The 24039-nt window shown below is 42.4% G+C and overlaps 1 protein-coding gene across 5 annotated transcripts in view; it reads left to right on the forward strand.

Moving 5' to 3' along the window:
* Window positions 1–329: 329 nt before the first annotated feature.
* KANK1 (KN motif and ankyrin repeat domains 1) overlaps window positions 330–24039 on the forward strand; it is a 215813-nt gene continuing 192103 nt past the window's right edge. For all 5 annotated transcript variants that reach the window (XM_069576426.1, XM_069576425.1, XM_069576427.1 and 2 more), the window contains exon 1: window positions 330–607. The gene's annotated coding sequence lies outside the window, so the exon portion shown is untranslated. The remainder of the gene's footprint in view (window positions 608–24039) is intronic.

Raw genomic sequence — 24039 nt, forward strand, 5'->3', positions numbered from 1 at the left:
GCCTCCCGCGCGTCCAGGTACCCCTCCAGGTAAGAACTGATAGAATCGAACTGACGCACGTCTCACTGGGGATGGAATTTTTCCTTTCCCTCGGGGAAAGAAAGTAAACACACAGCTGCAGCAGGAGCGTGCCGGGGCTGAAGGAGCGGCTCTGCCTGCTGCTCGCGGGGCAGAAGCCAGCGGACCGGGGTGAGGCGGCTGAGGTGAGCGAAGGTGCCGGGTGGGCTTGGTGGAGTCTGATCGGCGCGCAGGCGCATTGGAGTCTGCCCGCCGGCCGGCTCGCGCGGGTAGAGAGCGCCGCCGAGAGCAGGGGTTCCTTGAGGTCCCGGGAGCCGTCTGGGGTTTTGCAGGCCGGAGCTGTCCCTCCGGGACGCAGCCGCAGCCGTTTCCTGCCCGGAGTCGGAGGCTTGCGGGTCTCCCCGAGTTCCTTGCCCTTGCGGTAGCAGCTGAGCCCTGGCTGATCCCGTGCGTGCGGGGTTTAATTCTGGCGCTCGCGGCCGGGGCCGGCTCCGCCCCCTGCGCCCCGCCCCCTTCTCCGAGGTCCCCGAGCCGCGGGCGAGGCGGCGAGCGGCCGGCGCGCGCGGCAGGTTGAGAGGAGCTGCTGGAGGTGAGTGGAGCTGGGGGCTGTGTCGCGCCACCTTCCCGGGCGGGTTGGCCGGGGGCGTGGGGCTCCGACCCTGCCCCCGTTGGTCTCCACGCCCAGTCAGGCCAGCTTGGGGCGCGCCGGGGCGCACGGCGGCCGTGGCGGTGGTGGAGGGCAGCCCCCCGCAGGCTCTTTCTTGCCGGGTCACCCCGGCGGCCTAAGGACGGGCCTAGGGACGGGGTCCGAGAGGTTCCTGGGCCCCGCACCTCGCGGGGTTCGGCACACTGTGGCGGAGGGGCTCGGGGGTTTTGGAAGGGGAGTGCGGCGCGCCCGGCTCGGGGTCAGCGGGAAAGTCCGAGCGGGGCCGGGAGGCGGGAGGGTGCGGACGCGTCCCGACGCACGGCCCTGGGTGCCCCTGGGGCCCTTTCATTAGTCCGGGATCGAGTGAGAGAGCTCTCCGAAGCGTCTCCCCGAGAAGTTTTCGGCTCGGCTCCGCTGGAGGGAGTGGCGGTCGACCACTTTCTTCCTCATCAGCGGAGCGGCAGGTGGCCTCGGTCGCCCTCAACCGACTCGGAGATGGCTCCGGCCGAGGTTGCCGGGGCCGGGAGGTGGGGGAGGGTGTGGGCGCACTGGGCCTGCGGCCAGTCGAACCCCGCCGGGACGGCGTGGGCTTCTGGAGTCTCCAGGGGCTTCTGGTGGTCGTCGAGGGAGGCTGCGAGCGCCCTTAAGCAGACTTGCACCCTCAACTCCCCTTCCTCCCCCTTCCCATGGCCACAGAAGCGTCCTCCCCTTGACCGCTCTTCTCCACCCGCTCGGTGTGGAACCCTGAGGCAACTCTTCGCGGCGGGTCGTGCAAGTCAGCAAGAACTGTGCTGCGCCGGGGTGGCTTGCAGAGGGGTTTGTCGAGTGAGCCTTAAAAACAATCTATGGCGTCCCCCAGCGCTCGCTGTCTGCACATAGTCTCTGCTGAGGTTCGGCTGGTCGAATTAATTAATAAAGTATTATATCAAGACAGGCGCTCGGAGACCAACAAGGAAAGTTAACCACCCAGTTCTGTAATTGTGCACTTTCTTGCCCCAGCTTCATCCCATCCTTCTGTGAGCTGAATGGAAAGTCAGGGCTAGTTTCCTCATTTTTAATTACGTGAATTTATTCAGCTTGGTTTTTAGATGGTACTTGGCTGTCCATCTGCTATTTGCTCGCTTCATCCAACTTTCTCTACAGAAAAGTTGGGCTTTCCCACATTTTATTTATTTTAAAAGTTGATACATGACAAATGTGCCATAAATTTACCCAAAGTGTATAATTTACTGTTTTTTTTAAAATAAAGTATATTCACAGAGTTGTGCAGGCATCCCTACTGTCTAATTCCAGAACATTTTCATCACCTCCCAAAGTAACGCCCTCCCCATTAATCAGTTATTCCCCACTCCCCTTCCCCCAGCCTCCCACTCTCTCATTCTGAGGTGAAGCTTTCTCAAGATGGAAATTGAATGAGAAAACTGACAGATTATTAACTTCAGTCCTTTTTCAGTTAGTAGATTTGGGAAAAGGTGCTGCTGCTGAAGCAATGGAAGAAAAATTAAGAATGGGTTGTCCTCTGGACATTGTCCTCTGGAGATTACAGTATCTAAGGATGGAGGAGAGGCTTCCAGTAGAGGAATAATTGCCTCTTTTAAAAACACACAAATTAGGACTGCATTTTATCCCTGTAGGTGGGGCACACTTTCTGCACTTTAGATTTGCCAAGTCCACAAATCACTGTAGCATGTGTGAGTGCTACCTACCTCAGCACGTGTGAGTTCTATTTTATGTATGTGTATGTTTGTTTTGGGGGGAGGTGTTAGAGGGAAAAAAGGACTCTAGATTTAAAAACAGTTTTAAAGTATCCGCTGTCCCCAAAGAAAGAAGCCACAGGCAAATAGCCACTAGGATGGTTACATTCCGACTTGGATTGATTTGGTGAGAAGGTGCCTGCCTGCATGAGTGCTGAGAATCCACCTCTTCTGTGTCTCCTGCGTTGCAGGCCCATTCTTTACCTGCTGAACGATCACGGAAGCCAGTGAGAGAGCATCTGCTCTCATATAGTCCCTGAGCTACTGTGCTCATGCATTTACCACTGTGTGAGGAAGAGGATGGGAAAGGGTCTAGTTGGAGGTAATTCAAGAAATTGAGGCAAGAATTGGAGAAAGCCTGAAAGGGGAGTACTTGTGGGAGTTGAAGTGTGTTAAAATGGAGGAGTGAGCACATTCAGAAGCAGCCAAGGGGATCTCAGTGAGAAATTTCAAACATTTCACTTAGGCATTTGTTGGACTATTTGTGCACGTTCTAAAAATCATGTTTCAGTGAGCAGAGTTGAAGCTATCCAAATTATGCAATAACCACTGTACTTCTCTTCTGCCCTCAAATCAAATGAAGCCAAGTTGGGTTCAGATGTTACAGGGTGTTTTATGCCTACTACATGGTGGCTTGGCTTATGCATCTTGTAAAGTAATTCTTAAAGTTGAACTGTAAGAAACATATACATCTTAAAGCGTATAATTTGATGAATGTTCACAAAGTGAACATAAACTTATAACCAACACTGAGATAAAGATACAGAGCATTGCCATGCTTTTTTTCCCCAATCATACACTCTTCCCAGAGGTAACTACTGTCTCAACCATAGGTTAGTTTTGCCTATCCTCGTGATTTATATGCATGGGATCATATAGTATGTTTTTGTGGTTTTCCTGTTTGTTTTGGTTTTGGTATCTGGCTTCTTTCACTCAAAATTTTGTTTGCGATACTTTGCCATGTTGTTGCATGTGGCTGTAGTTCAGTCATCATCATTGCTGTCCAGTGTTTCATTGTGCCTATGCCACAGTTTATCCATTCTAGGGTTGATGGGCATTTGATTAGTTTCCAAATTTTGTCCATGGGGAATAGTGTGACTTGAGCATTCTAGTGTATGACTTGATATACATGACAAATTTGTGTTTAGGGTATATACTGAGGAGTAGTATATACTGAGTAGAATTGTCCTTAACCCCTCTCTTCCCTCCTTCCTCTCAAATAAAATTCAGTGAAAATTTCTCTAAGGTGAAGGCTGCTCCACTAACTTTCATTAGAATAAATGAATGTCAGTGAGCTTTAATAAGTGATAATTACATTTTTATTTTAGGTAAGGGCCTGGTGGGAGAATTCAGAGTTGAAGACCCTCATTTGGTTCATAGCAGATGGGGAGATGTAAAGATACAAAATTGAATTGGAGGCAGAAAGATGGAAATATCTGATAAAATGGCTCACTGGAAATGTAGGGGAAATTAACACTGAAGAGAGAGAGATTTGGGTGATGTTTAGGGAGACTGAAGAATGTGTACAGGTGGGGACTAGAGTAAAAGGCATTTCGTTTAGCTCATAGCCTTTGAAGAAGCAAGAAGTCCAGCAGTGCTTGACACATGATAGCATTGTTAGTCACATGCTTGGAAACCCAGGTGAATGGCAATTTGAGATTGTGCCCTTCGTCTAATGACTCTGACTGCCGAACCAGCCTAGTAATCTTTGTGGAAATGTTGTAGCTCTGGATCCAGACTGGCTAGTTTGAGTCTAGGTGCTGCTGCTTGCTGTGTGACCTTTCATACAGTTCCTGAATCTCTCTCTGTCTCAATTTCCCATCTATTAAAAAGAGATAATAAAAGCACTCCCCTCATGGGATTATTTTGAGTATTAAATTAGTTAAAACATAGCACAGAGAGCACATTGAAATTTGGTACACAGTAAGTGCTGAACATATTTGCTGCTGTTGTTTCTTTAATTTAAAATAGTTTGAATTTCTATAGTAATATCTGTACATAGTAAGAATAATGCAGATAACAAAACAGTGTTTAAAATGAAAACTAAAACCCTTTACTCCTTTCCGATCCCAGCTCAGCTACGGTCTCTTCTCCAGTGTGATAACTGTAAACTGTTCCTGTTTTTAGTTCTTTTGGTGGTTGTCATTGAACTTACTGACTTAGACCGTTTTTTCATGGTATTATGTGTTCCATGGATCAAGGATGCAGGTAGGCCTGGCTTCTCCTCCTCCTGAGGCATTGACTGGGATCTCTCTGTAGCATGCAGCTGGTCAATTGGCTGGGCTGGAAGGTCCAGGAAGGCTTCACTTCCATGCCAAGTGCCTTGGCAAGGCTGGCTGGAAGACTGGGCACAGCACTGATTGTTGACTGGAATACCTACACGTGGTAACTTCAGCATGGTGGCCCCAGGTAGTTGCACTACTTACATGGTCACCAGCTTTCCCCAGATATTAATCAGGGTCTGAGGAGAAACAGACCAATAGGATATGCATGTATTTATAGAAAGATTTATTATAAGGAATTGGCTCATGATTATGGAGGTTGGTGATTCCAAAACCTGTGGTGTGAGCCAGCAGCCTGGACATCCAGGACAGCTGATGTTGCAGATGAAGACTAGAGGCAGTCTGCTGGAGAATTCCTTCTTGCTCAGGGAGGCCACTCTTTTTTGTCCTATTCAGGCCTTCAACTGATTGGAGGAGGCCCACCCATATTATGGAGACCAATCTGCTTTACCCAGAATGCAATTGAAATGTTAATCTCATCCCAAAACACCCTCGCAGTGGACACATACAATTAACTTGAGCTATGAGTGCCTCAAGTGAACCAGTTGGAATCTCTTTGGCCTTTTATGACTGAATCTCAGAACTTCCTTTTCACCAAACTGTTGATTGGGTCAATCACAAAGCCTGCGCAGACTGAAGAGGAGGGGATCTAGACTACCTACTTGATGGGAAGAGTGCCAAAGAATGTGTAGCTTGCTTTTTAAGCTGCCACAGTCTACACTTGAGTTCACAAATTTAACTATAGTTATTAACTCCCTGCTAAGGAAGGAGTGGAATTTGTATTATCTCCCACCTCTCTTTTCCTTTCCCCTTTGCTTCCCATTATTTATTAGGTACCCTATTATTTTTATCTTATTAATTTTAGTTCTCTTTTTTCAGTACCTGTGTAATTTTAAATAAAACATTCCACACTCGATAAGGCTGTGGAGAGGTGGCAAGCTCATGTTTGTTGGAGTGTGTGTATGTGTATGTGTGTGTGTATTGGAAAGGGCAGTGAAAGAGAACAACAGAACTGTCTTGAATGGAGGATGCCTGACAGTGAGGCTCTTATGAAAACACACCAGCTACTAGATGTGTGAATTGCCTGTGAGCATGTAGTCTGCATAAGCAGAGCAGGTGATACAATACAGCAATTTTAATTTTCTCTCTTTGGCTTCTAAACTCAGATAATCCTTTGCCTTTTCCTTCCTTCAGCTTTGCATTTAAAGTATGAATGCTGGAAGCAAATGATAGTCTCATTGATGAAGAATCTAGGAATAGATACACTGCTGAGTTAGCTAGTAGTATACAGGTATATACACCAGAAAGGCCTGTCAGAGATTAAGTATCCTCGTGTTTCTTTCCTTATGGAAGCAATCAGTTAATTGGAAAGAGTTATATATTTCAGACATTGTCAGGAACCCTGTAGTTCTGTTATAGGGTGTTTTTTTTTTTCCTTTAAAATAAATTCATTTGGGGAACTCCCTGGTGGTCCAGTGGTTAGGACTTGGCACTTTCATTGCTGGAGCCTGGGTTCAATCCCTGATTGAACTAAGATCCTGCAAGCTTTGCAGCACAGCCAGGAAAAAAAAAACAAAACCAAAAAACAAAAAAAACACCACTTCAGTTAGTTAATGGAATTGAGCAATGGGGCTTAAAGTCTCAGGAGACATACTAATACACTTTTATAATTATCTAATCCCTTGAGAAGCATACAAGAGGAATTTCTATTCTTGTTGGCTTCCATTTATTGCATTGAAGTTAAGACTCCTTTTGATAGTTTATATAATTTTTGGCTTGATTAGAGGCAAAAACTTAAATTTGTTAATTGCATTGCATTTTTGGTTATGTTTGTTCAGATTTCTTTTGGTAATTCTGACTTGTTTACCCTTTGATCTTAGGGAAAATATGAAAAAATAATTAGGTTATAGGTAGAAATCAAATTTATTCATCCTGAATTTATTCATTCAGCCTGAATTTATTCATCCTTCCTCCTCTCCCCGTGCCTTTCCCTCTCTCTCCCCAATCCCTCTCTTTTTTTGTATTCCTCTTAACAGAATTGCTCTTTCCTATAAAAAATGCTGGTTTAAGAGCAGATATTTTTAGGGGCTGGAATTGTCCATATTATGTGATGTTTTGACTCACTTTTCTATCAGATACTCCCTTGCGTGCCTTCCCATAGAGCCACAGACCCAAGCTGATCATCTTTGTATTATACTCCCTTCGATTCACTACTCTAGCCCAAAGGGTATCCTTCTAATACCATTGATTACTTTCGTCAGATTTTTTAAAATACGTATAGAGTCACAGAGCATGTACTTTATTGTGTCTGGCTTCTCTCCGTGTCATATTTGTGAGATTGATCCATGTTGTTTCATATGGCTATGGGTTATTTATTTTCATTTCTTATTGTGTCCCATTGTGTGAATATGCTACTGTTTATCTGTCCTACTGGAGATATACAGTGAGTTGTTTCTATTTTTGGACCAATATGACCATTGTTATTATGAACAACTTTGTGCAGGTTTTCTCATGAACATATGTATACATTTCTGACAGGATAAGTATCTAGGAGTGAAATTGCTGAGCCACGCAGCTTAGCTGTAGCAGATACTGCCAGAGTGGTTCTATTAATTACATTTCCAACAGTTTACGTGAGGCCTAGTTGCTCTGCATTCTTGCCGGTGCTTGTTGTTGTCCATTGTTCTCTTTCAGCTATTCAGGTAAATGAGTGTGATTGAATTCTCCAGATGACTTATGAAGATGAGCACCTCAAAGTGGCTCATTATTCTTTTTGTTTTAAGCATAGTAAGATAGAAAAGTCAGGCCAGCTAAAGAATTAATTGAGACTTTGTATCGGTTTTTTAAACCAGTCTAGCTTTTCTGTTTCTCCTTGCTGTATAATTCATTTCTTGTGAGTTTTTTCTTTTAACTGGTAGGAGATACATCTCAAGAGATTTACTACTAATAAAAGTTTAAACAATGAAAGTTTGTGAATAAACTCTACTGGTTCTGAGAATAAAAGTATCCGGTATATAGAAAGTCTGAAATTTTGCTCATGTTGTCTTAATCTTTCAACTTCTCTAGTTTGTGAAGTCAATCTATTGATTTTTGCCATTCACTGTGACATTTTTATAGGGGATTAGCCTGAGTCATGCTCTGTAGTTGGCCAGGAATTAGATTTCCACATGAAAATATAAAAGAAGATTTGAGTTCTTGGTGCATTTTTTTTAAAGGAAAAACAGGGGTGACACAAGGATAAATTGGTTACTCTAAAGCTTAAGTGTCCATGCTGAAAGTTTTTGCCATTTCTTTAAAAATGAAGTAAGTAGTTTCAGTGAAACTTGACATATGACTTGGTGGGCTTGAGTTTGTTTTGATTTATTTTCTGTTGGCCTTTTGAAATTTCATCCTTCTTCTCTTTAGGGCATCTATTTTATCTTCCCAATTGTTTCTTTTTAAGGATTGTATGCTTCTTTAAGAATACAGCCTAGTTCTGAACTTATTCAATGTTCTGTCTTCCCTTAAATATTACTAGGGGTAATACTGACCAAGGGATAGACACTGTTGGTCTTAAATACTTTTAAGGTATTTGTGGGTACTGTTTGGTTTCCTTCTGGCAGGGTTGAATCTTGTGCAGCATAACCTGAAGGGTATTTGGAGAATGCTGGCTTCTGACCTTGAGGGCAGAATAAGATTTCTCTGCCTCCGGAAACATCACCCTTTGATCTCCTTTCTAAGTTATGATTCAGGAGTGGGAGGAGAGTTGGCTGAATCCCTATCAAGGAGAGGAGGCTGGGAGAGAAAAGATTGGGGTTTACTTACTACAACTCAAAGTTTGTCAGCCTTGGCAAGGTTTCACTAACAATTGGGAGAAGAACTCAAATAGTCACTGCTTTGAAAGTTTGTGTGTATTGTTTAGTGTTTTTTAATGCTGAGAGAATTCAAGGTTAGTCCTCGGATGAAGTCGTGTGAACTTACGTGTGTTCTGGTATGTTTTTACTGGGGCGAGTGGAAAGGGGAGCAGTTGTGGCTGTAGCCTGGGGTCTGAGAATTGTTCACCACATTGGGAACGACAACCATGTGGGTGGCAAACAGTGTGGAGATACTGCCCTGAGGAACAAAGGGGCTTTGTGTGGAGTAGCCAAGTTCTACCTTGTCGGCACTCAACAGTAGATGTTGAATGAATGTGGATACTTTCATCAGTGGCATACTAGGGCTGCCAGAGCTGCACAAGGGTACCAGTTCATTAATTTTTATAGTGGTTTTAGGTGCCCACTGAATAGTAACCTATCCTGTAGATGATCAGGAATTTCATGCTTCCATCTGTTGAAATTTAAACAGTTTGGTTATAAAGAGATTTCTCCTAACAAGATCTGACCCCACCTGCCAGGTGTGTATGTGAGTCAGGTGTTGGTCCTCCAGTGCTCCTCTTTCACATACACTTTTGTGTGTATGAACTTAGAGACATGAGGGCACTTACTGTAACCTTACTGTAACTTATCTTGCCCACATTTCATGGACTTTTTGGAGAGTTTTTTTTTTTTAATCAATTTTTAGGCTAATAGAGAAAGGGAACTGTTCTTTTTGTTTGTTTTTAAGGTTTCTTTTAGCCAACCTCAGGAAACAAAAGGCTACTGTTTGGAAACCAGGAAAAGCTAATTGAAAAGACTTTGTTTTCCTTTGGTGAAATCCCTTGTGCTCATACAGGTTTTTTTTTTTCACACCTTCTAGAGAACCAAACTATCTCTCACTGGGAAATAAAGAGCTACTGTCTCGGGGCTCAGTTTTGCCTGTTTTGGGGCAGAGTCTGCCAAGGGTTCGCCTTTTGAAGTCAAGAATGGGTAAGAAGACCTTGAGGACTCTTAGTGAGCCCAGAAAGATTCAGTATAATAGCTTTAGTACACTGAAAAAAAATCTGTCACTTTCCTGCCCTTTCACCTATGCTAGCAAGACAAGGAAATACTGCTTAAGAGCTTGAAGTTCATATAGTTTATGAATCCTTAACTTTCAAAGGAAAGGTGTGTTGTGAACCTACCTCTGGCCTCTCATCCAAGTTAGCCAAATAACTGTGCTTGCCAGTTATTTGACCTGATTTGAGTCCTGACTTCAGGCTGTTCTTCACATGTCAATATCTGTATTTTAGCCTGGATCCCAGGCAGGATTGGAGGTACTGAATCCATAGAAACTGTTTCATTCCAAGCATCTCCTTTTTCCTACATGACCCTCAGTGACCCAGGGCAGCCTTTCCTTTCCCCTCTCCTAACCTTTATTTCTGGATAGGTCACATTGATGGGACCTGATTCAGTATATTGCAGTGGTGAGGAGCTTGGACTCTAGAGCCTCAAGTCTGCTACTTCCTGTCAGGCATGTTTTTTTGTTTTTGCCTCTTCCTGCCAGGCATGTTTCTGTGTGTCTGAAAAGGAAAATATAATCATGCCTAGGTGTTTAAGTGTGTCTTGATTGGAGGAGGGAGAAGGAAGATGGAGCAGAGAGGGAAGATGAAGGAACATTTAGGATATAGTATTTCCTGACTATAAATATCCCTGGGACAAAAAATAAAAATCTCAAAAGAGCTATTTTGTTTACTTATGACCAGAGAAACAGAAAGGATTGTGATCCCAGCTGGCACACAGTAGATCAGAGAAGAACCTTGGGAGCTAGTAACAAGGCAGAGGGATGGACTTCCCTGGTGGTGCAGTGGATAAGAATCTGCCTGCCAACGCAGGGGACACAGCTTTGACCTCTGGTCTGGGAAGATCCCACACACTGTGGAGCAGCTAAGTGTGTGTGCCACAACTTCTGGGTCTGAGCGCTGCAACTATTGAAGCTCGCGCACCTTAGTCTGTGCTCCCCAACAAGAGAAGCCACCACAATGACAAGCTGCACACCAGATCAACAAGTAGGCCCTCCCTGCCCCTCTACGCCCAAGGCTCTCAGCAGTTAAAGTGCCAGTACCCAGTGACACACACAAAAAAAGGAGAGGAGGACTCAGGGCTCTGGGTCCAGTAGGAAACCCCAATGCCGTTAAGTGCCACCACCCTTCTCCCTTCTCTGCAAGTTCTTCCACAGTTTTGGCTGAGCAAAATAATCTCTCTCTGCTTATAACATGGAGATAATGAGAGGTCCTGCACAGAGGAGCTGAGAGGATCAGTGAGGTAATAGTTGTGTGAGCTCAACCCAAGCTCTCTTGAAATACGATCATTGGAGAAAACTGTTGTTCCATTTGCTGTCCCAGGCCAAGGAAGCTTTCACAGGCTGTTTAGGATAATAGAATTCCTGGTAATTGCTGGGAAATTGTTGAGGTTAGGATATTTTTCTCTGGGGGCACTGGCATGGGGAGAGAAGCGATATGTTCTTGGTACCGTAAGTCTGTCCTCTGAACATCTCTTCTGGGAAGTAGTCTGGACCATTAATTATGCTGAGAGGTGCTGGAAACATGCTGCTAGACTTTTAAGGGCTGATGGTGAAAGCCATTCACCATTCATAAAATTGTTGCCAGGGCATGATGCATAAATATACTTAACAAACTGTGGGCACACTACTGGGTAAGTTGGTGATTGCTTGTATCTAAAGTTTTGAGGAAGTGAGGATAGCAACATTGTATTTATAATCAGGGCCTGTGCAAAGTCTGGATACCACACCCAGCCCCCGTTTCAGTTAACTGGTTCAGGTCAGTTCAGTTCAGTCGCTCAGTCATGTCCGACTCTTTGCGATCCCATGAATCGCAGCACGCCAGGCCTCCCTGTCGATCACCAACTCCCGGAGTTCACTCAGACTCACGTCCATCGAGTCGGTGATGCCATCCAGCATCTCATCCTCGGTCGTCCCCTTCTCCTCCTGCCCCCAATCCTTCCTAGCATCAGAGTCTTTTCCAATGAGTCAGCTCTTTGCATGCGGTGGCCAAAGTACTGGAGTTTCAGCTTCAGCATCATTCCTTCCAAAGAAATCCCAGGGTTGATCTCCTTCAGAATGGACTGGTTGGATCTCCTTGCAGTCCAAGGGACTCTCAAGAGTCTTCTCCAACACCACAGTTCAAAAGCATCAATTCTTCGGCACTCAGCTTTCTTCACTGTCCAACTCTCACATCCATACATGACCACTGGAAAAACCATAGCCTTGACTAGATGGACCTTTGTTGGCAAAGTAATGTCTGTGCTTTTCAATATGCTATCTAGGTTGGTCATAACTTTTCTTCCAAGGAGTAAGCGTCTTTTAATTTTCATGGCTGCAGTCACCATCTGCAGTGATTTTGGAGTCCAAAAAAATAAAGTCTGACACTGTTTCCACTATTTTCCCGTCTATTTCCCATGAAGCGATGGGACAGGATGCCGTGATCTTCGTTTTCTGAATGTTGAGCTTCAAGCCAACTGTTTCACTCTCCTCTTTCACTTTCATCAAGAGGCTTTTTAGTTCCTCTTAACTCTGTGCCATAAGGGTGGTGTCATCTGCATATCTAAGGTTATTGATATTTCTCCCGGCAATCTTGATTCCAGCTTGTGCTTCTTCCACCCCAGCATTTCTCATGATGTACTCTGCATATAAGTTAAATAAGCAGGCTGACAATATACAGCCTTGACATACTCCTTTTCCTGTTAGGAACCAGTCTGTTGTTCCATGTCCAGTTCTAACTGTTGCTTCCTGACCTGCATATAGGTTCCTCAAGAGGCAGGTCAGGTAGTCTGGTATTCCCATCTCTTTCAGAATTTCCCACAGTTTATTGTGATCCCCGCAGTCAAAGATTTTGGCATAGCCAATAAAGCAGAAATAGATGTTTTTCTGGAACTCTCTTGCCTTTTTGATGATCCAGTGGATGTTGGCAATTTGATCTCTGGTTCCTCTGCCTTTCCTAAAACCAGCTTGAACATCAGGAAGTTCACGGTTCACGTATTGCTGAAGCCTGGCTTAGAGAATTTTGAGCATTACTTTACAAGCGTGTGAGATATCAGTATCTTAATGGACCCAGAGGATTTTATCTATTTCTCACAGCAACATGTACTGTTTGTCTGTTCTCATGTTCATTACAATTAATAACTTTCATTCCACAGTACAAATTGAGAGTAAAAAGGCAAGTCACAAAGTAGAAGATATTAGTCATAACATATATCCAACAAGAAACTTGTCCAGAATATGTAAAGAACAGCTACACATTAATAAGAAAAACTGAAAATATAATTTAAAAAATGAACAGAAGGGCATTCAGTATCATCAGTAATCAGGAAAATGCAAATTAAAACTACTATAAAATACCAATACAAACCTACCCAAATGGCTAAAATAAAAAATTCCTACCAACCAAATGAAGATATAGAAAAGCTCAAACTCTCGTACACTGCTGATAGATACATAAATTGGTTTAACTGCTTTGGGATGCTGTTTGTACTTATCTATAAAACTGAACAAACTTGTATCCTGTTACTCAGTAATTCTACTCCCAGATATGTATACCCAAGAGGAATGAGTGCTTATGTGCACCAGAAGGATTTACAAGAATGTTTATAATGGAATTATAGAAACATAATAGAAACAAGCCAGATATTGAATAAATATTGGTGGTATGATTATGCATTGAAATACTACACAGCATTAAAAAAGACAAATTATTGCTACACAAAACTTGATCAATCTCATAGATATTGAGTAAAGGAATTCAGAAATTAGTATATGTATTGTATGATTTCATTTATATGAACATCAAAAGAGAGGCAAAAATAGTCGATGGTGACAGAAGTTGGCATAAGGATGTACTCGCTGGTGAGGGACTTAGGGGGTGATGATGATTTGGATATACTTGTTCGTGAAAAACTTCATCATGACAAATATTTAAGATTTATGTACTTTATTGTATGTGTTATTCTTTAATTTAAAAAGTTCATTAAAATCAAGCATTTACAAATAAATCAAAAATTAAAGTAAGAAGGCTTATCGGCTGCATAAAAGAGAAACTCATTTAAATTGGCTTCAACAAACCAGCATCAGCAATAAGAAGTTTGACCAAAACAAACAAATAGCAACCAACCCAGTAAGGAATTTCTTGGAAGGAATCCAGTGGAAATGCAAGGCATAATAGCCAGCCGGTCTTCCTGGGAATTGGGAAGTTAGGGCTGGAAGTTATGGTTTCTTTCGAACTCTCATGATGTCTTGTCTCTAGCATTTTTACCATTCTTTGGCTTTTTTCTGTAGATCATCTTTCTCTGCTTCAACTCACGTTTGGGTAGAGAATGGCACTGCAGCCCTTGCTTACCGCGACATCCCGTTCAAGCCTAAGTTTTGTGCCATGTGGTCCTCTCTTCGTAGCCCTCTCTCATTCCTGGCGGATCAGCTTTGCCTGTGCCTCCTCTTCCCCTCTGAGGATGGGAACCGTTGTGTGGTCCTGTCAGCTGTGGTCAGAGAGTCTGGGGTCACTCAGAAAACAGAGAGCAGCCACGGCTGAGGCGGGGTGGACTTTTCAGAAAGGGGAAATGTATGTGGGAAGAAAATGGTTTATTCCTGAATGGGGTTTTTTAGAATTACCCTTCACTTTTCACTAGGCACCTTCTTACTGTGCCTTTTCTTTCTTTTTTTTCCCCCAGCTTGTTTCCTCCCAATTAAACAGACTCTTACTATAACCTATGAATATGACACCTTGTCAGCTTAGTCTTAGTATGTGTTCCGAGTTTCTCTGGACTTCTAGCTTGCCAAGACCTCATCACAAATTTGTAAGAAGTGATGTTGAATATTTTTCCTTCAGAAATTAAGTTTTTAGGTGAATGCATGTATATTTTTATCAGAATAACTATGAGAGGAGTATTAACTTTGGGGATTGTTTTTCTTTGCCTTTTAGGAAAAAAACTAGAGACATCTAGTAATTTTCATTAAGTTTTATCCTAATTGATCATTTGAAAAATTATTTGCATCATCAAATCTTATATCTGATGAGTTAAGATTTCTAGGTAGGGACTAATACTAAAAATTAAAATGAACCTGACCCAGACTTTGAAAAGAATGGTTTCTATATACCATAAAATATTAGGCAGTTACATTTCCTTGTTTTGCAAGGAGACTCGTATGCCAGTTAAGTTTATAACCTTGATTCTTGTTTTATCCCCACATCAGTTAGAGATTAATTACATACCTGTGGAAGGGTGAGCTATTTGAACCTTATCTTCTTTGAACCTACTGTTGTTTTCAGTAAGATCTTCTAAAGGTCAGTCAAACAAGTAACTTAAGTTTTCCCCTTCCCCCTAAAGCACAGATTTATAAGGTAAAAACTTCAATTTAAAAAAGCCAGAATGTTATTTTAAGTTTATTGTATTCTTATGCAGATGGTTAGCATGAAAATTCACTGGCACTAAAGCCTACTTGTTCATCCACATTTATTAGGCTGCTCTGAGTATTAATTTTTTTAAATTTTTTTTTTGCTCTGAGTATTAATTATTTCATTGAGCCTTAAACATTTTTTTAAAGGAAGCATTGGTTTCATGTCTAAGCTTAGACTAGATGATGCTTAATGGCTTAAAGCAATATATTTTAATTTCTTGTTCACATTACATGACAGCTCTGGCTCTGCTCCAAGGGTGATCTTTGCTCTAGATCCAGGCGTGTGGAGCTACCACACAGTCTGGGACATAGTCTCATGAGGGCAAGAAAGGAAATGACCAGTCCATTCATGACTGTTACTGCTTCTGTGTATATGCTACTTCCACTCACATCTAGTTTGCTGAAACAAGTCACATGGCTAAGCCTGCTAACAATAGGGTAGGATGTGTAATTAATTCTTCCATCTGGAGCCTCTGTAAGTCACATGGCATAGGAGGTGTAATCCTCTTATGGGGAGGACAGCAAATAATTGAAACAACAGAATCTACCATAGTGGAAAACTATGTTTAATTCAAAGAAGTTTAATGGCCAGGATGCTGATTTAGAAATGGCTTTCAGAATTGACTAAATCTGTATTTTTGAAAAGGTTATGCTTCAGAAATCTGCCTAGATCTGGGAAACAGGTCTAGTTTTTGCTTGGGACTGATGAATCTTTTATGAACTGCAGAGCTGTACCCACAGTTTGGTAACTTTCCACTCATGGTTTTTCAAGGGTCTCGATCTATATTTTAATCTAGAAATGACTCTTTTACTCTCTGGACTTTTATTTCTTAATTTTCCATGTATTACTGCTGTCTTATTGGTCATTGTTTTTTGTTTATCTGTATTGATATGGTCTTGCTAGTCAATTACAGGCAGATGGTTCTGTCAAAAGAAGGGTGGAGAAGGGGCCTTTTGGCAAAACTAAAATTTATTGGGGCTTAGTAAATATTCTCTCACAAGTGAAATTTCTGTCTTATTTAAAAAACACAAAATCAGAATCCTTTAAAGAAAGATGGCAGATTATAACCGTACTTACTGCGAGATGCAGAACTTCAGTGCCTTGGTTGTTTATTCACCATCTACATGGTGGAGAAATTCAGAACTCTTTTAGGGTTGGGGAAGCTTGCTCATTCCTACATGTTTACCTTTGCATGACGGGCAGTCTGTTGAGGCAAGAATCTTGGATAGTTTCTGTAATTTTTATGAGAATGCTGAGATTTCTTCTGCTTGGCTGACTTTTATAGTAGGTGGATCCTTGATTGGCGACATTGACTGTTGCACTCTGGGGTTCTTCCTAAGCATTTGCCTGCCCCAGCTGCTCATGAAAACAGAGAAATAGGGCTCTTTGATGAAATTCTAAAGGATCTTACATGCCAGTGCACTGGGTTCTTGGAATGCTGCACTTTCTTTACTTCTAATGTCTTTTAATGAATCATATATGTGATGTCTAGCTTGTATCGAGGGATAGTAAAGAGTTTAAGAAATGCCACAGGAACCTCTCACACATTATGAGCTCTTTTGTGTCTCTCAGCAGCCTTTTGCTGAAGAATCATTGGAAAAGCTGTCCTAGGCCTCCCTATCAGGTGGTGCTGGGACTTTTCTTGAAGAATATTTAACTGAACACTGTGACTCTTGTAAGAGGTGCAGTTTCCTTATTGCTTTCTTCAAGTTTATATCGCACTGTTAAACTGCCATGTAGAACTTCACGATAGTCATTTTTGCTAACTGGTGGAGGCCTCATTTACTGCTCCACTATATTTTCCCTTGTTCTCATTTTTTTTTTTCTGTTTTTAAAATTAAGGTAAGTTAGTCTAGTTTTGAAGGTTGCCTGATGCCCTTTTTGGAACAAGGTTGTATATAAACACATATATTATGCTTACTTGGTACAATTAAACATTTTAAGAGGGCCTACTTATAGGAAAGAAGAGGAGGTGGAGTAGGGTGGGGAGAACACTCCTTTCGGTTCTCTTGGTCTCCTTTATTGTTCTCACAAGCAGATGTGTGTGCTTAGGGGATTACTGGGGTCTGTCCCTTGCACTCAGGGCGAAACTCTTCCTGGCCTTTTGTTAATGAGGAAGGGGCTCCTATGTGCCATGGGATCTGATTTCCAGGCCCAGAGGAAGGGGCTCCTATGTGCCATGGGATCTGATTTCCAGGCCCGGGACCAAGAGTTGGATTGAACGGGCAGAATGAAAACAGTGTAATAGACACTTCTTCAGGGACAGGTCAGGAAAGGACTGCAGGCTAATTTGGGGGGTTGAAGTTGGTGTTTCCCAGCGAGCTACTCTGGCTTCTCATCCAGCTTACTCTCTGAACTCTGATATTCTCCTTGGGCTCACAGTGCCTGTCTGCCTGTGTTCTCCTGACCTCCTGCCTCTGACCTGTCCAGGCTTGTCCTTCATTACTCTCCATTGGTGCGCACGGATTGTAGTAATCATGCAGAATTGGCCAAAACCCTGGACTGCAGTGCGGTAGCTTCGCCTTGAAAGTGCCTTCCTTGAACTCTGACTTGATGATACAACTTTACTGTTGTTGATGGATAATATAAAGTGTGCTCATGTTAAACTTTTTTCTACATTTGCTAGTTCTCCTCCTGGCTTACTTGCCATTCCTTTTCAGTTATCTTTGCCAGTTCTTCATAGCTATGATTTTGGAAAGGTATGTGTGGAGGGGGGCTGCACAGATGGTTAGGGCTCAATCCTTGATTGTTTTCTAGACATCTGCTCCCTTGGTGATCTCATCCAATCTGAAAGCTTTAGGTACCATCTATTTTCCGATTATTCTCACATTTGTTTCTCTAGCTGTGACTTCTTTTCCCAACATCACACTTACGTCCAACTACCTCCTGGTGTTCCCACCTGGATGTCTGATAGCCACCTCAAGCTTGACAGGGCTGAAATGGAATTCCTGGTTTCCCCCCAAACTCATTCTTATCACAGTCTTCCTTGATAGATGGTAAACACCCCCAAACTGTGGCTGTGTTTGCCCTCCGTTCTTTCCTCTCCACCTAGAATCCGTTAGCAATTCGTGTTAACTCTACCTTAGAGATACATCCAGAACCTGTCTCCTCTTCTCCTTTTCCACTGCCATCATTCTCTCCTCCCTAGATTACTGCAGCAGCCTCGTGACTGGTCTCCCTGCTTCAACAGTGGTCCCTTAAAAACAGAAGTCAGATGAGACACTTTTCTCCTCAAGCCCCTTCTTGGCTTCCTGTTTCTATAAGAGAAGTTTTTACAGTGAACTCTGTGGCATTCTTGACCTCTTGGCCCCTTGTTACCCACGAGCATCCTCTCCAGCGCTTATCCTGCTCCTGTGCTCAGCAGCAGCAGCTCGATGTTGTGTCTCAGAGATGCCTACGTACTTGCCCTCAGGGCCTTTGCACAGGCTGCTCTTCTTATCTCTGTGCTTATTCATGCTGAGTCCCACTCAGATGTCACCATCTCAGTACCTTAACTGTTCAGGATTATAATCTGCCTTCTCTTGACCCCCTTTGCCTAGCTCTTCCTTTTCTTTCCCCTATAGCATACTAACTTTACTACGATGGTTACAGTCCGTCTACTCCCATAGGATATGGGCTTCCCCAGGGCAGGGATCTTTATCTGGTTCCTTGGCTGATATATATCAGACTTCCAGAACAGAGCCTGAAAATGTAGAAGGCATTTAATGGATTTTTTTTTTTTTGGTAAGTCTTTATTGAATTTGTTACAATATTGTTTCTGTTCTTTGTGTTTTGGTTTCTCTGGCTTCAAGGCAAGTGGAATCTTAGCTTCCAGACCAGGGATTGAACCCATACCCCTTGCACTGGAAGGCAAGGTCTTAACCAGTGGACCACCAAGGAAGTCTCTAAAACTTTTTATTTTGTATTGGAGGATAGGGGATTAACAATGTTGTGATAGTTTCTCCACCACAGCAGAGTGACTCAGTGGTATATATACATGTATCCATTCTCCCCCAAACTCCCCTCCCATCCAGGCTGCCACATAACGTTGAGCAGAATTCCCTGTTCTATACAGTAGGACCTTGTTGGTTATCCATTTTAGATATAGTGGTGTGTACCTTTCAATCCCAAACTCCCTAACTATTCCCTCCCCCAATTCTGTACGTGCGTCCTCTAAATCTGTTTCGTTCATTTGTATCATTTCTCTTTAGATTCTGAATATAAGGGATAGCGTATGATATTTCTTTCTCTGACTTACTTCACACAGTATGACAATCTCTAGGTCCATCCATGTTGCTGCAAATAGCATTATTTCTTTTTAATGACTGAGTAATATTTCATGTGTAGGTACCATGTATTCTCTATCCATTCCTCTGTTGATGGTTCATTTAGGTTGCTTCCACGTGTTGGCTATTGTAAACAGTGCTGCAGTGAACACTGGGGTGCATGAATCCTTTCAGATCTTGTTTTTCTCCAGTTAAGTGCCCAGGAGTAGGATTGCAGGGTCTTATGGTAGTTCTCTTTTTAGTTTTTTAAGGAATCTTCATACCGTTGTCCATAGTGGCTGTACCAATTTACATTCCCCCATACATCTTTATTGTTGAATAAACTACTGATGAGGGTTTGCTGTGCCATTCAGAATCCCTCTGAGGAGGAAGTGTATGTTTCAGTTCACTGTTTGAAAAGCGTTTCCAGTATTTCTCTGATGAACTGGGACTTTTTCCTGCCAGTCACAAAAGTTGTGTACCTCATCCAGTTTCCATTTATGCTTTGGCTCCCAGGATGCCAGGAACTAAATTTTATGCTCAACTTTGATAGTGATTCTGTGTTTCAGTATGTAGGTAAAATAATACAATCATTTCCCTCCTTTTCTGTCTCCCCTCCCTGTAGCTCAGATGGTAAAGAATCTGCCTACAATACAAGAGACTCAGGTTGGATCCCTAGGACAGGAAGATCTTCTGGAGAAGGAAATGGCAACCCACTCCAATATTCTTGCCTGGAGAATCCCATGGACAGAGGAGCCTGCTGGGCTAATAAGTCCATGGGATCGCAAAGAGTCGGACATGACTGAGCGACTAACACTCCTACTACTAGCTTTCATTTGTTGATAAGTTGTTTTGTAGTTCGTTTTCTTTGTTTTTGGACAAGAACTATGCCTTTTATTGTTAGACCATTCAATTAACCTTTAGAGTAATTGGTGTGTGAGAATTCTTTTCTGTTCTACAAAGAAGTTATAGTTTATCAGAGAGTTGTTTGTCTTAGCTTATAGCTGATTTTCTTTTGAGCTTTCATCCAGGTCGTCATGATTGTTTCAGGCAGTGTGCTTACTGGTTTGATCAGTGTTCTGAAACAGCAGTTTTGAATATGTTATCTCTTCATAGGCTTTATTTGATTGAATTATACAGATATTAATGTACTTGTAAACTACCATTATCTTCTTCTTAGGATAGTCAATCCCAGATTCTTACTTCTTAAACCCAGAAATAAAGGGCCTTTATTTCTGACAGAATATTTGAGCAATTTGTTGCCCCAGTTCAATAAGAGGAATTGTTGGCTAAAACCAGGGAGGATTAAATTAACAGAAGGCTGTTCATTCTGGATACCTAATGATGCCCTAGCACGTGCTTTTAAAATGAGAGTTGTTTTAGTTCAGTTAGTTAGTTCAGTCACTCAGTCGTGTCCAACTCTTTGAGACCCCAGGAATCGCAGCATGCCAGACCTCCCTGTCCATCACCAATTCCCGGAGTTCACTCAGACTCACGTCCATCGAGTTGGTGATGCCATCCAGCCATCTCATCCTCTGTCGTCCCCTTTTCCTCCTGCCCCCAATCCTTCCCAGCATCAGAGTCTTTTCCAGTGAGTCAACTCTTCACATGAGGTGGCCAAAGTACTGGAGTTTCAGCTTTAGCATCATTCCTTCCAAAGAACACCCAGGGCTGATCTCCTTTAGAATGGACTGGTTGGATCTCCTTGCAGTCCAAGGGACTCTCAAGAGTCTTCTCCACCACCACAGTTCAAAAGCATCAATTCTTCGGCGCTCAGCTTTCTTCACTGTCCAACTCTCACATCCATACACGACCACTGGAAAAACCGTAGCCTTGTCTAGATGGACCTTTGTTGGCAAAGTAATGTCTCTGCGTTTGAATATGCTATCTAGGTTGGTCATAACTTTTCTTCCAAGGAGTAAGCGTCTTTTAATTTCATGCCTGCAGTCACCATCTGCAGTGATTTTGGAGTCCAAAAAAATAAAGTCTGACACTGTTTCCACTGTTTCCCCATCTATTTCCCATGAAATGATGGGGCCAGATGCCATGATCTTCGTTTTCTGAATGTTGAGCTTTAAGCAAACTTTTTCACTCTCCTCTTTCACTTTCATCAAGAGGCTTTTTAGTTCCTCTTCACTTTCTGCCATAAGGGTGATGTCATCTGCATATCTGAGGTTATTGATATTTCTCCCGGCAATCTTGACTCCAGCTTGTGCTTCTTCCACCCCAGCGTTTCTCATGATGTACTCTGCACAGAAATTAAATAAGCAGGGTGACAATATACAGCCTTGATGTACTCCTTTTCCTATTAGGAACCAGTCTGTTGTTCCATGTCCAGTTCTAACTGTTGCCTCCTGACCTGCATATAGGTTCCTCAAGAGGCAGGTCAGGTGATCTAGTATTCCCATCTCTTTAAGAATTTTCCACAGTGTATTGTGATCCCCACAGTCAAAGATTTTGGCATAGTCAATAAAGCAGAAATAGATGTTTTTCTGGAACTCTCTTGCCTTTTTGATGATCCAGTGGATGTTGGCAATTTGATCTCTTTCCTCTGCCTTTTCTAAAACCAGCTTGAACATCTGGAATTTCACGGTTCACGTACTGCTGAAGCCTGGCTTGGAACTTTGAGCATTAGGGTGTGCAAAGCCATAGGCCTAAATGTCTTCCTAGAACTTCAGTTTTGCTTGAAAGTTTTAGAGAAACGTCTTTTCAGTTTGGGCAAGTTCTGTCACAAAGATGCTTTAAAAAATCTGCAAAACATCACATTCATGAGTTGGTCAAATCTGAGTTAATAATTCTAGTAAATATTGTACTTTTATTTAAGCAGGCATGTGGTGATGTTAGCCACGTGATCTAGGAGTGTAAGCCTCAAGGCTTGTGCCAATTTCTCTGCTCCTGTGGCTGCTAATTAAGCATTAGAACTGAAAATGGGAATTTTGCAGTGACTCTTTTAGTAACCACACAGTGGTTTTCATATATAATTTTTAAAATTTGTGTATTTATTTTCGGCTGTGTCAGGTCTTCGCTGCCGTGTGGGCTTTTCTCTAGTTGCATTTTCATTGCGGTGTAGGGGCTTCTCATTGTGGTGGCTTCTCTTGCTGCAGAGCACGAGCTCTAGGGTACATAGTTTTCAGTAACTGAGGCAGGTGAGCTCAGTAGTTATGGCTCCCAGGCTCCAAAGCACAAGCTCAATAGTTGAGGCACATGGGCTTAGTTGCTCTGAGACATGTGGGCTCTTCCTGGATCAGGGATCAAACCTGTGTCTCCTGCATTGGCAGGCAGATTCTTTACCACTGATCCACTGGGAAAGCCCACAACTGGTGTTTTTGTTTTTTTTCAACAAATTGAGTTTGTTACTCAGAGGATCAGTTGTTTCTATTTATTTAAAAAATCTGATTACCTAAAGCCATTGTTTCTTACAAATCAGTTCAGTTTCCTGTTCAAGTTGCTTTTAATCAAGTCTTGCATTCAAACCCACACACATCCTTAACTTCACCTCTCATAAGAATGAGATAATGGAAATCACAAGAGTACTGGGAACACCTTCACAGAGTGTATCCATCTGACATTGTGTCTGAGGCATTCTCCTAATGAATGGGTCAACCAGGGGATGCCCATGTCCCCAACCCACAGGTTGGAGTTGGTGGACAGAAGCAGCGCCAGTCACCTAAAAACCATAGGTTGTTTTTAGATGGTATTTGACATGTGGATTTTATTACATTGGTAATGCAGATTAGCCCATCATTGAGTCTCATGTGTTTTAAAAATACAAAACATGAATACTGGCTCTATGAAAAATGTCAATGTTTTGTATGTTTGTGTGTATATACTTTAAAAAGTTGAATTACCCTGTAAGGCCTGTAAATGAAAATAGAAGCCCCTCTGCCCTACTTTTCTCCCCTGATTCCTTCTCCTTACAGAAAACTACTTAGAAATCTGTTTTTCTCCTAATGTTGTTGAAAATGGTGATACTTGTGACTGTGAAAATGGCAATATTTTGAGAAAATATGCTTGTTCTGTCATTTCTTGATTTTTTAAAATCTGAATTTGGGTATTGTCTCCTGTCTTCATACTGTGGAAGATGAGACTGTAACTCATAACATATCCCATACAATCTTTTCTAAAATCCTCCTAATGTACACCTAGTTGCTTAATTTGATTAATATATAACATTTAGATTATAGTGACTGTGAAAATCGTTCATAACTAAGATGTGTCATTCAAATGACATTTCCTTCCTCAAATACATCTTTTTCTCACCCAGAGTTAAGAATGGTTAGATTTATGTACCTCTCACTGATTCACACCCAGATTGAAGCCCAACCTTCTTCTTTATGTTTAAAGACTGCAGGATAGCTGTCTGATCCTTTCCTTCTGAAGGCATTCCTTATGAAATGTGCCTATCAGCCCTGAGATGCCCCTTATTTCTATTTCCTGGATCCCATGATGTGTCCTTTCCTTGTGGTGTCTCTTGGTCTCTTCTCTTGGTGGAGTGCATTAGCTAGGAGCTTCTGAGAAGATTTACATGGGAGATACATTTTCATGAAATTTGGCATGTCTAAGTCATACCACCCAACTCCCACACTCTTGATAGTTTAGCTAAATGTACTTTTCTGGTTTGGAAATCTTTTTCCTTCACAACTGACAAGATTTCTTGCAAAAATTCCAGCCTTTTATGAAAGCTGGAACTTTTCCCTCTCTTCTCTTTGAGAGCTTTTAGTGTCTTTTATGGGCTTCACTTGAGGCTTCCCTGGTAGCTCAGAGGTTAAAGCATCTGCCTGCAATGCCAGAGACCTAAGTTCAATCCCTGGGTCAG

This window comes from Ovis canadensis, chromosome 2 (genome assembly GCF_042477335.2).
Source record: "Ovis canadensis isolate MfBH-ARS-UI-01 breed Bighorn chromosome 2, ARS-UI_OviCan_v2, whole genome shotgun sequence".
NCBI classification, from domain to species: domain Eukaryota; kingdom Metazoa; phylum Chordata; class Mammalia; order Artiodactyla; family Bovidae; genus Ovis; species Ovis canadensis.